We start from the raw sequence: 13,955 nt of genomic DNA, 5'->3' as shown, positions 1-13,955 counted from the left end.
CCATGTGACCACATTTGCGCCAAAGGAACTGGAGTGCAATTTCCCTGAAAGAAATGGACTCACTATGGACTTCCTCTCCCTCCTCCTTCTCTCTGACCGGAATGTGGATAGAGTGGTGTTGCTCTAGCTTTGATTGTGTGGACAAAAACACCACGCTAGGGACTTGCAGAGCAACAAGAGAGAAGGAACCTAAGTCTCTGGATGCCCTCCTAGCTCAGAGCCTCTAACCTAGACCTACCACTTGTTTCTAGATTATTATGTAATAAAGACACAAGCTCCTATCCTACTGAAGCTACAGCATTTGCAGGTATTTTTGTTGTAGCAGCTGAGCCAATACCCTGACTAACATACCTATGCATGTGTGAAAAGACTGACCAAGATGTAGTGTGATTCCATCGGCAACAAAAACAACAACAAAATGTTAACTGATCAGCTCTTACAGATATTAGATCTGTGACCAGGATGTGGAACATACAAGGGCGTAATAAATGATGAAGAACTCAAAGATCATGTGCTGTATTTTCAAGCCCTCACAGCTTGCAGGCAATATTGGACCACTAAGTACATGGAAAAGACCTTTCATGGTGGGGGATGTGGAGGAGGGCTGAGGAAGGAGGAGAGGGCTGAACATTAAATAAGCACTTACTACATACCAAAGACTGTACTCCACACTTTCCATCTGCTAACGGAGGGAGGTAGATATTACCCCTCATTCCTTCGCTCCCCCAGCCCATGGTTGATGAGGAAACAGGCCCAGAAAGACTTGACTTGCCCAATGTCAGCAAATGCCAGAGCCAGAATTTGAACCCCAGTCTACTAGCAACAAAGTTGCTTCTCAAGAGCAAAGAATCAGTAAGAACAAAAGTAGATTGTCACGTCATGACAACCGTGACCCTTAAAATTATGAGCACTTCACACTCCTCTTAAAGCTCTGCGAAGATCAAGGGAAATGCAATTCTGAGCAAGTAAAAGGACCCTGTATTTTCTTCCTGTAAAATGTTGGAGGACGCTGTCTCCTCATTTCTGCGTTTTTCTGCTCCAGGATAGGGAACAGAGTTAGGGCATGGTGCTCCTGGGTTGCCTGACCTAAAACCATTCTAGCTGATGGCACGTCTCCTCCTAATTCCTAGGACTCCCCATTCCAGCATGGGCAGAGCCTGGTTCTCCAGTGCGACAGGGATGACTGTGAGGGACCAAAATCAGGACCCAGACTCACTCACTGAGGCAAGGACCAGGAAGCCAAACCACCCACAGGCTTGGGGGTTCTAGATAAAGTCCTAACTGCGCCCACGCTGGTATTCAAGCGGAGAGAGACAGACAACTAACACCTCCATATGTGTATTGAAAACATTCGGGCAAGTAAGGGGATTGGGGGCACAGGAGGTGTTGCCTTACATCAGGAGGTCAAGGAAGGCCTCTCTGAGGAGGAGGGTATTTGAGACTCATCTGAGTGAAATAGGGAGCGAGTCACACAAGGTGGGGAAGGAGTGACTGAGGATGAGGGATCCAAGTCCAAGGGTACCCGAGGTAAAGGTGTGCCATTTGAGAATTGTGAGGAAGCCCAACGTAGCACGGGGGTTGAAAGATGAGTCTCTGGATTCCTTGCCACTGTCTGTCCTCACGGTGTCCATAGTCCCTGTGGGGACTGAACTGGCTGCACTTTCCAGTGCAAACTGGAATTTGGGCTCCATTCCCCAACCTGGGAGAGACCAGGTCCCTGGACTGGTCACCAGGACTGGGCATGAGGCCATGAAACCAAAACCAGATCTGAGTGCAGGACAGGGACTGGGTCTCAGGAGCCAGGCAGCAACCAGTTGGCAGAACTGGGACATGAGACGGACAAACAGGCAGTGTCTGGATGTGGAATCTCAAGGAAGGGAGAGGAAGACCTCCCGTCCACACCTCCCTCAGCCCCACACAGACTGCCGCCTACTCCTTTGTCTTCAGCTCTTCCCTCCCTCTTGTTTACTCCATTCTAGGCACACCTGCCACCTGGCCCAGCATACTCCTGCCTCCAATTCTTTGACCTTGCTATTCCGTCCTTCTGGAATCCCTCCTCCAATACCCTCGGGACTCATTCCCTCATCAACTTCAAGCCTTGAACAAATGTCACTTTCTCAGTGAGGCCCACCCTGACCACCGTCTTGCAAATTGCAAACCCAAGGTCTGGGGAGAAGCCCCTCGGCCAAGGAAGAGGAAGAGGGGAGGGTATCCGGGCCAGCCAAGGACAGAAACCAAATGTCACAGCACTTCAGGTACGAGTCAGGCTGCTGTGGGTTCCAGATGTCACTCCATCCTGGCACCTAAGATTCCATTCTCGGGGCCTTGAAAGATTCAGGGGACCAAAATGAAAACTCTGGCACTCATAGATACACCACTAATACTTGGGTCTGGGTGCATGAATTTTTGAAAGAAAAAGAGTGTTTTGTAGGGGAATATAGGCAATACACTTACAAGGTTCAAAATTCAAAATATACAAGAGAGGTATCCAGTGAAAATCTCTCCTGCCATTCGACTACCTGCTCCCTCCACTGAAAGCCACAGATGTGATCAGTGTCTGGTGTATCTTTCCAGAGATATTTTATAGATATCCTACCAAGTATGTTTATATTCCCCATCTTTTACCTAAATGGTAGCCCACTATACATATGCTCTTTGATATTTTTCACTTAAATGTCTTAAAGATATTCTCATTTTAGCTTCTTCACTTCTATTTACAGCTGCTTAGTAATCTCTTTGGGTGTACTCTCATGTTTTATTTAAGCAGTCCCCTTTTGATGAACGTGGGGCTATTTCTAATACTTTGTTGTTGAAAACAGTACAGCAGAGAATACCCTTGTGCACAGGTCATTTCACCACGGGTAAATTCCAGCAGGCGGGATTGCAGTACTAAAGGTATGCACATTCTCAGTTTTGATAGACAGCACCAAACGGTCCTGCCTAGAGGAGACCCTCTGTTGGTGCGTGTGTGTGGTTTCATCTTAGCCCTCCCAGGCAGAGAAGCTAAGACTGCTAACATATGACTACTTCAGCACAAAAGCCACCACTGCAGTGCTCAGGGTCTGGCACGTAGTTGGAGCTCAAAAAATGTTTGTTAGGTGAGTGTATGGAAAGATTGAGTGGATGAGTAGATGGGAGGATGGAGACATGGATATACAAACAAACCAATGATGAATTCTAGACAGATCTAGTACAGCCCCCTTCCAGAAGTTCTCTCTCAAAACTCCAGTCTACACTTACTCCTCTCCCTTTTGCTGCCAGGGCCACAGAGTTTAAGATTTAGTTGTTCTCTGCTTCATATGTGTTCCTTTTGTGTCCTCAAATGAAGGGTAAATTCCTAACGGGCTGAGAACACAGAGAATGGCAGTAAAGAGCATGGCGGGGGCAATCCCAGCTCCACATTTGCCAGCCTAGAACTCTGGGCAAGTTACTAAATTGACCTGGTACTAGTTGCCTTGTATGTCAAATGGAGATGATCACACTTGTACTTTACCAACCTACCCCGTAGGTGGTGTTGACAGAATTGAACATGCTAATGTTAATAATGAAATTAGAACGTGCCTGGCCAATAGCAAGCCTTTAGTAATGAACTTAGAGCATGCCTGACCAATCACAATCTTCCTTGTCTTGTGCTTCTATTGTATCTCCTCTATTGCCTAGAATAATGGTGGGCACACGAGAGGCATTCCACTAATATTTTACAACTGATTCCATACACTTTAATTAACAATCAGTTTTAGTTAGAAGTTACCATTCTTCTGGCATGCATATTGCTTTGATTCCTGCTGAGCATGCCAGACCTTATCTGCCTAGCTCAGGTCAAGGTAAGCTTTGAGCAAGTATACATTAACTCATTCCATGAATATTTAATTTTATATGCTACAAGCCCAGACTACAGCAATGAACAGGACAGCAAAATCTTTGCCCTCATAAAGGCTTCGTTTTAGCCCACGGAGCTAAGTAAAATAGGCAGCATAACATGACTCTGTTTTGGAAGATGCAGAGGCAAAATTATGTAAATTGTCTGTCAACACCTCCCAAACTTACCTGGCTATTTGTTCATCTATTTTAGCCATGAAGCTTTACCTAAATGCTCTGAATTTCCTCTTCCTTGAATATCTCTTTAATGAGATCCCCTCTCCTGCTCACCTCCTTGACCCTGCTTCTCAGATAGAGTTGCTAATGATGTGTGCATGTGCCAGACTTGCACAAATGTTGAGCTGCAAAACTGCTTTGTGTCTGTTAATTTCATCCTCTGCTCGGGCGGGGATCCTTGAGTTAGAGCAGATGCTGCTTGCCGGAGGCTTTCGCGCCCATCGATCAGCGTTGTTGATGAAGGAGGAAAGGAAAGTTTCCTCTATCACTGCCGTTTGAATATAATGTATTGTGTTCTGAAAGAAAAGTGGAAAGAAGAAAAGGTACTGATAGGTACTAGCACAAATCAATGGTGATGGATGACACTCAGATTTCGGTTTCAGAGGAACATGCTTGAAAGTCAAGAAATCATTGCAATGGTGAGGTGACACTCTCCACAGCTGTGCCAAACGCGCTCCTTCTAAATGGCTAAGGTGCCTGTTGGAGTCCCGTGGGGAGTCCAGACCGACAATGATAATGAAGAAAACAATAAAATAGTCACATAGCATTTAAGAGGCAAGTACACTGTAAACAGACGGCATGGATTTGAACCCCAGCTCCACCCTTGGGCAAGTTATTTAATATTTCCTCCTGTGTAAATGGGGGTAACAGTAACACTTTAATCACAGGGTTGTTAGGAGAATTAAATGGGTTACCATATAGAAAGCAATTAGCACGATGCCTGCCTTCGTAAGTACGGAGCTCCAGATTTATGTCCGCTCGGCTTTTTGTTATTAATGATGAATTTTGCTCTCCGCTAAGTCCTGACCTAAGCCTGCCTGCCCACAACTTCACCCTGCTCTCACTACCACCACCCTCTGGCACCTGGATCACCCTCATTCTTTAATGGCACATGGCACTCGTCTTCCAAATCCACTTGAATTTCTGACTTTGCTCCTCCCCCCTATTTAGGTTTTATATGTGTCTTCTGTTTGTTTATTCATTTGCATTTCCAATTATGTCTAGAAAAATACTTATAAGACTGGAAATAAATGCTCCAAAACTATTCATAGGATTATGAGGCTCTACTTTTCTTCCTTCTATTTTTCTGTACTTTACAACTTTAAAAAAATATAAACAAGGTCCTCCTGTATAGCACAGACACTATATTCAATATCCTATGATAAACCATAACGGAAAAGAATATGAAAAAGATTGTATATATGTATATGTATAACTGAATCACTTTGCTGTCCAGCAGAAATGAACACAACATTGTAAATCAACTATACTTGAATAAAACAAATTTTTAAAATAATTTTAAAAATAATTGTGGAATGCTGCCCCTGCCATGACCAACACGGAGGCTTTGTACCGAGTCCTGTTCTTAGTGTTCGCATGACCCAGTCCGAGGCTGAAGAAGCCACCCTGGGTGCACATTGCCATTGACCGTGATGGTGTGTGCTCTGGTGGTGGTGTCTTACTTCCTCATCGCTGGAGGAAAAATTTATGATGTTACTGTCGAACTTCAAGTGTGGGCTCTGTGACTGATGAGCATGGGCAGCAGAGGCCCGCAGCTTTCTTGGCCTAGGGAGTAAATGGACAATATAGTATGAAGGACTCACATCCAGCTTTCTGTCTACAGTGGGAGGTTTGGGTTTCATAATGCTCGACTGATCCAAGGCACCAAACACTCCAAAACTAAATAGACTTCTTTTTTTTAATACTTTTTTAAAAATATAAATTTATTTACTTATTTATGATTTTTGGCCACGTTGAGTCTTCGTTGCTGCACGCGGGCTGTCTCTAATTGCGGCGAGCGGGGAATACTCTTCTTTGCGGTGCGTGGGCTTCACATTGCAGTGGCTTCTCTTGTTGCAGAGCAGGGGCTCTAGGCGCATGGGCTGCAGTAGTTGTGGCTCGTGGACTCTAGAGCGCAGGCTCAGTAGTTGTGGCGCACGGGCTTAGTTGCTCCACGGCATGTGGGATCTTCCCGGACCAGGGCTCGAACCCGTGTCTCCTGCATTGGCAGGTGGATTCTTAACCACTGCACCACCAGGGAAGCCCTAGACTCCTTCTTGTATTCACTGGATTCATCTGTGTTCTGTTGAGTTTTCTCATGGCCAGAGTATTCATGAGAATGAAACTGCCGGGCAATCTGATGGGTGAGAGTGCCTTTTGAGAATAAATCAATGGATACTGGATTTGCTCCTGTTAATGAAGTTTTAAAGGCTATACCAACACTCTGATTTGAAATATGGAAAAGGATGAATGAAAAGCAGCAGAAAAGAAGCATCTAGTGAAAACACAGGAAGCATATTAAAAGCTTGGGCTAGAATGTCTTCTTGGTATCAAGGAGACAGGCTTACAACAGAATCTTTTCTGTTGGTCTATATTGACGTGCCAGTGATGTTACCTGGCATTTTCTTCTTAGTTTTTCGTTTCTTAAAGAAAATATATTCCATTTCTACAGCTATCATATTGAATAAAGTAATTATTTTTTACAAACCCCTTAACATTTTTTGGGAGATGACATTTCTGACTTTCAGAAATTAATGTAAAATCAGGAAGGAAGATCCCATAAGGTGAGAGCCCTGGACAGCTGATTAGCTTTACCTGTGGTGCTTTGCCTTTAAACAAAGTGTGTGATGGTACATTATTTCAGATACGTATGTAAGACTGTTACCTGTGCAATAAGATGTGTGAAAGGAGCAGAAGTAATTTTTCTAATTAAAAATAAAAATGATAGTAATTGTATGTGCCGTTTTTACCATGGAACATGTACAAGGAATGTTTAAAAGATGGAGGAAGAACAGATTTAGTTCATTCTCCCTCTTCCTCAAAGAGATTAAATCGACCTCCTTATCAGAGCATATTAATAAGAAATCAGGAACTAATGCCATACAGAGGACAAGACTGGCTGTTTGCTGAGGGGCTATTGCTGTCTGGGAACTCACTTGACCTGTGAGATACCTGAGCCCATCAGTGATGTAACTCCATAGGAGGAACCTGTCACACTCACTGTACTGAGAAACACTGCATCTGAATGAAGGTACATCTATACCCTAAATCATTTAAAATTAGCATGAAAATAAATAACAACAGCAGCCACAGCACCTCCCCTACAAAAGGATGAATTGCTTAAATTTCAGATGGTTGAGTTAGTTGCTTGTGAATTGGGCACTTCTATTCTCAGGGTCCTTGCCTGATTCTGAGGTTAATTAGATGGTACCTGCAGTTACAGAGACCATTTCTCCTTTAACAATACCACTCCAACTTTCATTTATCTTTTTCAGTTTCCTGCTCACTTGAAACTCTGTAGAGAAGAGATTATAGGCTTGATGGATTTGTTAAAAAAGGGAAAAAATAAAATAACATCAGTCCTACTTCACATTCAGCCCATTGAAGAAAGATGCATGAAAGCCCTAAGGTAGATTGTCTGAGCTCAAGCATTCAATGGGGATTCAAAGTACTTCTCAGTCAATCTATAGTCTCTACCAATCCTTGGCCTTTCGTGGAAGATGGGTGATGGCAATGGAAGCCAAGCATATGTCCTCTCTATAGCCTCCCACTCCAATATTAACTTACTGTGACAATAGAAACTCAAGGGGAAAAATTATCCAATAGAATTTGCCAAGGGTCAAAATGTGATAGAACTTTATATCAGTTATGTATTACCAAAATAATTCTGTACGATAAATCACCCTACAACTTAGTAGCTTAAAAGAGCAACCATGTATGAGTTCTCAGCTGAGCAGATCTGCTCACCTGGGCCTGCTCAGCTCATCTTGACTGGGCTCACCCATGCATCTGTGGTCAGCTGGTGGTTGGCTGGGGGCTGAGCCTCTGCTGGGCTGACTTGGCCCTAATCCACATGGTCTCTCATCCTCCGGCAGGCTGGCGCGGGCTATTGTGGATGTGCACACAATCTCTGAGGACAAGCTCTGAGTCCTAAGCTCGGAATTGACACACCATTGCTTCTGCTGCATCCTGCTGGCCAAAGTATAACAGGAGCACAGCCCAGATTCCAGGGATGGTGAACAGATTGTATTTCTTAATGGGAATAGTTGCAAAGTCACATTGCAAAGGGTGAGGGTACAAGGAGGGGTAAAACATTGGGGTCACATTTGCAATCAACCTACCACAAGCTTGAAACATGGTGGTGTGTGAAATAAGCGACAGCGATTGCGAAAAACATTTCGTTGTTGAAATTGTTTTGAGACAGTGTAAATCATAGGATTTTCATCAAAATAGGAGCTAAAAATGCTCAAAATTTTAATCAAGGACCATCTGAGAAGACATCCACCACAACCACATCAGATCTTGCTCCTGACCCCCCCATCCAGAGGGTTTTCCTCTCCACAAGGTCTCCTGATCTCAGTATTTTTCTAACACAATCAAGTTTTGACATAACTTGGGCAATTATTCTATACCTGAGAAACACTCTTTTAAATACAACTCCACAAATTCATATTCAAAATTGTATACGTACAATTTACCTTGCAATTTATATTGCAGCCATGGAAGGCTGTATATGTGAAAGGACAAAGATGGACCGAGAATACGAAATGGTTATATTCAGATGAAGAGATGGTTGTGTTTTTCTCATTTTTCAAAATGGTCTTTAAAGCTGGGGTTACACTAACAATAAAAAAGGAGAAGATGTAAATAAGTTGAAAGCAAAGATTAACGAGCATTTATCTTTAATAGTCTACACATTGTACAACAGCAAAAACTCTGTATTGTCTTTTCATTTTATAATCCTTGAGGCTGACAATGAAATATTCAAATGCCAGGAAACACAAAAGCAGTTCAGAATTATACTTGAGGAGGAGTTATGTGACTCCACTATCATTACTTAATTCATGCAAAGTGCCTTAAATAAGTCGTTTTATCTTCATCTTGTGATTTTTTTATTTAGTAGAGTTCTATGAAGGTGTCTAATGATGACAAATCAGCAAGGCCCATGTGCTGAAGCATATCTAACAATGCAATTACAGTAATTTGAAAAAAAATAACAAAAGAATAATCATGGTTATATATTCTCTGGGTGGTTTTGAATACAAATGCAAAAATGTGGGTAAATGTCACAATTAATGTATCTGAAGCCAAAAAAGAAAAACGTTTCTCAGTAGGAAACAGTTTAGCTTAGAGCATCAAATAATCAAGTTAACTTAATGTAACAGCAAAGGAAACATGTTTCATATTTTGTTTTCCAGGGTTTAGCATAAAGCTTTTAATCAGAAGCTTAACAAAAGAAGGCAGCACTGTCTGAATCAGAAAAGTAGTTTTTGCTCTTAAAACTATTTTGTAACTTGTGAGAGGTGAGTTGATGATTCCATCCTATTCTTAGATCCCGCCCCTGCCTCATACTTCCCTATCAAGACTAGAAATAACCACAGCAAGAACATTTTAAATCCATGCCTTGCTGATTCTTTTTCAAAGTATTTTTGCTTACATTTTCTCATTTAATACTCTTCCAACCTAGTGGATTAAATAGCACAGACATCAACATCCCCCATTTTACTAACGAAGAAACCAAGACACAAGTAACTCCTTCAAGGACACATAATGGGTAAATGGCAGGACTGGTTAGGATCACCTTTATGAGCAGCAGGAAAGGAGGGCACTGGGAGATGACACCTAATACTAAGAAAAAATATATAATATTACACACTTGTTAGAAATCAAAACTACAAAAGCAAAAAGAAGATCATTTAAAATGCCCGTCATTCCCACTTAACGGAGAGAAACATGTGTAGCACCTTGGAGTAACTCCTTCGGGATACAACAATGTTTGCTTCCTATTTCATCGAGCAAGTTGAAGCAATAAGAAGAGAACCTCTACATTCTCCCCCGCCATCTCCCAGCCCCACACGTGTGCCCACATGCTTTGCCTTCCCTGGTACAGAGGATGAACTGCCTGGTCCTAACGCCACTGTCTCCATTCTGCACTCCATCCAACTTCCTTTCACCAGCTCAAAGGTTCGCTCTGCAATTCACTTCTTATCAATTGTTCCCCCGTTCCATCAGTAAGCAAACATACTGTAATCTCTCCCATCTGAAACAAAGAAACAAATAATGAACAAACCTGTGTTGCCCCGACATCCCTCTTTCACTCCGGCTCCATTTCTCTGCTCCCCTTTAGAGCACTCCGTCTTTAAAGAGTTATTTAACACTTGCTATTGCTCTATCTAGATGGAATTTGAATTTTTTGAGGTGTTATTAATTTATGATCATGGACATAAATAAAGTATAATTATTGCTTTAGGTGAAATTAGAGTGAAAAGTAGCATAGATAATATTCTCAGGTCATATGTTGAATTATCAGGATCCACATTTATTAATGACTTTGACTTAAATGTAATTGTCAGTTAACTCTGTTGGAGAGAATTGATGTTTGTATATTATTCAGTTTACTTCATCTAAAATAAACAAAATGTCTTTCTGGCAAAAAATAAATAAAGTGTTATTTAGACTCTAGCTCCCGCTATCTCTTGAACACATTTTATATAAATTCTCTTCTATAACATTATTTTTAATGAATACCTAAGATTCCATTGTATAGATGGATGATTGTTTATGCAGCATTGTCAAATATTTAGATGGCTTCCAATTTTTTTTTCAGCCTTATAACTACTAGGTTAGGTTTATTTAAAGGTCTGAATCTGATTTCCAGTATGTAGCCACCAGCCACATGCAGCTACTGGGCACTTAAAATGTGGTTAGTCAGAACTGAGATACACTGTAAGTATAAGATACCAGATTTCTGAGGCTTGGTATGTAAAATATCTTGTTAACAATTTATTATGTGTTAAAATGATAGTATTTTAGATATATTAGGTTAAATAACATTGTCAAAATTAATTTCACCTGGTTCTTTTTACTTTTTAAACATGGCTACTAGCAAATTTAAAATTACATACGTGGCTCACATTTGCATCTCTCATTATATTCCTACTGGACAGTGCTAGTCTAGACTCTTGAGGGTGGACCCTGAAATTTCATTAATTTTTCATTCCTTTGCGCTAACCAACCATTCTTTCAGAAATCAATACAATCCAAGGTTCCCAGCCTTTCATCTTACAGTCTTTTTTTTTTTTAATTGGAGTATAATTGTTTTACAATGTTGTGTTAGTCTCTGCTGTACAACGAAGTGAATCAGCTATATGTATACATATATCCCCTCCCTCTTGGACCTCCCTCCACTCCCCATCCCACCCATCTAGGTCATCACAGAGCACCGAGCTGAGCTCCCTGTGCTATACAGCAGGTTCCCAGTAGCTATCTGTTTTACACATGGTAGTGTATTCATGTCAGTCCTAATCTCCCAATTCATCCCACTCTCATCTTACAGTCTTAATTTGTTTGATTTGATGCTTCCTTCCAACTGACTTAGGGAAATAAGAATTTTTATGTTGTTATATACAAAAAGCAGCCTTTGCGTTTTACGCACCTATTCTAATACTGTTTGTGTCCTGTTGGCGTCTCCAGTCTACAGTCTTGTGGTCCTTTCTGAAAGAGGTAGGTCCTTCTGTAAGATCATGCAAGAAGAGGTAGGTGCTGTGTTGTTCATCCCACTTGGAATGTGGGCCCTAGGCAGGCAGATGGGGAGACTCATATTTCTCATTCATGAAAACGCTCTCCTATCAGAGGTTTAAACATGCCCCTTGGCCATGACCAAGGTTAAAGAAACAGGCATCTCTTTATTTTTTTTATTTTTTATTTTAATTTATTTATTTTTGGCTGCGTTGGGTCTTCGTTGCTGCACGCGGGCTTTCTCTAGTTGTGGTGAGCGGGGGCTACTCTTCAGTGCGGTGCGCAGGCTTCTCATTGTGGTGGCTTCTCTTGTTGCAGAGCATGGGCTCTAGGCGCGAGGGCTTCAGTAGTTGTGGCACATGGGCTTCAGTAGTTGTGGCTCTCGGGCTCTAGAGCGCAGGCTCAGTAGTTGTGGAGCATGGGTTTAGTTGCTCTGCTGCATGTGGGATCTTCCTGGACCAGGGCTCGAACCCGCATCCCCTTCATTGGCAGGCGGATTCTTAACCACTGCGCCACCAGGGAAGCCCCAAGTGTCTCTTTAAAGGAGTCAGAGCTGAATACGAATAAGCTGAAATTTACAGGCTGACCTATGTGGTTCATATTATGTATTTACCCACTTTCAGCTTCCATTTCCTTTTCTCCTTATTAGTACTAAAACAAAGTTATAAAAATAAAATTAAATGATAGATATAGATATATTGATACATATTCGATATATATTGCTGTATATTCAGATACATATCTGAAATAAATATATATAGCTATATATCTGACATATATAAAATGGTATATATTTATATTTATCTGTAAATATGTACATATCAATAGATAGAGATATATAAATTGATATCTATCTATTAGATACAGATATCAATAAGCAGACATCAGTTTATATATCTCATAGGTACAGTTCTCAGCCCACAGCAGATTCTCCACAAATGCTAGCCCATCACACGCACACATGCATGCACTCCTAACCACAGGCCTTTTTTCACACTTAAGAAAGTAAGAACCAGCTGATTTAAATTATAATCCTCCGCCAGCGCTCACGCCTGAAGAACTGGTACTTGCAGACCCTGGGAAGCCTTCTCAGCCGGCTGGGAGACAGAAACAGTAGTGTGAGGCTTTCCCAGGCACTTGGTTTGCATCAGGCAGATGCCCACAAACCTTTCATTCATAGAGTGCCCAAAGTCAGGCTGCGGCAGCAGAGCAAACTGGAGATAACTGGGTCTTTCATGTACTTAGACACTGAATAGAATTTCTGGGGTTTTTTTCCCCTCTCTGGGAAGGCTTCTCTTTGCAGCAATAGACAAAATTTTTAAACATGGACATCAATTTAGAAAATATGTGGATAGTACCCAGGTTTCATCAATGGATACCAAAATTGGCCTCACTGACTCTATAGTTTAGAAATGATGCTACTCATAAGGCATCCAAGCACGGCAGCTAGGACGCCCGATTTTCTCAGAGTGAATGGCACCTCCATTTCGAATATCTATCCCAGATCATAGTAGGGGCTGCCAGAGTACCCTCTGGTGGGGCATGGGGTGGAGGGCCAACTGGGTAAAGGGAATCACTATATGGTGACAGATGGAGACTAAATTTTTGGTGGTGAGCACGCCGTAGGGCATACAGAAGTAGAAATATAATGCTGTACACATGAAACTCATATAATGTTATAAACCAATGTTACCTCAATAAAAAATAAATCTAAACACACACACACACACACACACACAAATACTCGGTCCTGTCAGACCCCCTATTTCAAATATTCTGTGAGGCTGTGTATTAATCAGGCTGTGTCCTGGTTTGGGTCTTTGAAAATACGGTCACCAGTTAGAGACAGAGGAGAAAGTAGGACATCCTTTTCTTCTCAGACTTAAAAGAAAATTATTTATTACAAAAACAACATCCTAGCAAGCAACATGATCAGAAATTTTACTGAAAGAAAAATTCACCCCTGAACCAAACATACCAAGAAATCAAAATATTTTCTTTTTTGGATGTGCCCTTCGCCATCCCTAATTTGTGAAATATTTGTGATCCAGCATTAAACAAACAAAACAAAACAAAACAAAAAAACAGGCAATGCCAAGGCTATGTGAGTTCCCAGACCTGCACTCTCCCACCCTCTTGGCTGGCTCTTCTACCAGATATATAGATGCAAACCATGGGATGCCGTCTCCTCCTCCCCAGCCCACCTGCAGATGGTCCAAATGAACCCCCCCCCAACTCTCCATCAATCAATGTTTCAAAACATCACCTACTGCGTGTTCAGCGCTCTTCTAGACACAAAGGCGGGTGGGGAGGAGGGGTGTAGGAAAGAAATAGAGAGCCTG

General features: G+C 41.9%; 1 pseudogene; it reads left to right on the top strand.

The window, feature by feature from the left end:
• Positions 1 to 5,425: 5,425 nt before the first annotated feature.
• Positions 5,426 to 9,684, top strand: LOC133091789 (oligosaccharyltransferase complex subunit OSTC-like; annotated as a pseudogene).
• Positions 9,685 to 13,955: the final 4,271 nt, after the last annotated feature.

Source organism: Eubalaena glacialis, chromosome 5 (assembly GCF_028564815.1).
Source record: "Eubalaena glacialis isolate mEubGla1 chromosome 5, mEubGla1.1.hap2.+ XY, whole genome shotgun sequence".
NCBI lineage: Eukaryota > Metazoa > Chordata > Mammalia > Artiodactyla > Balaenidae > Eubalaena > Eubalaena glacialis.
This window is presented reverse-complemented; position numbering and strand designations above follow the sequence as displayed.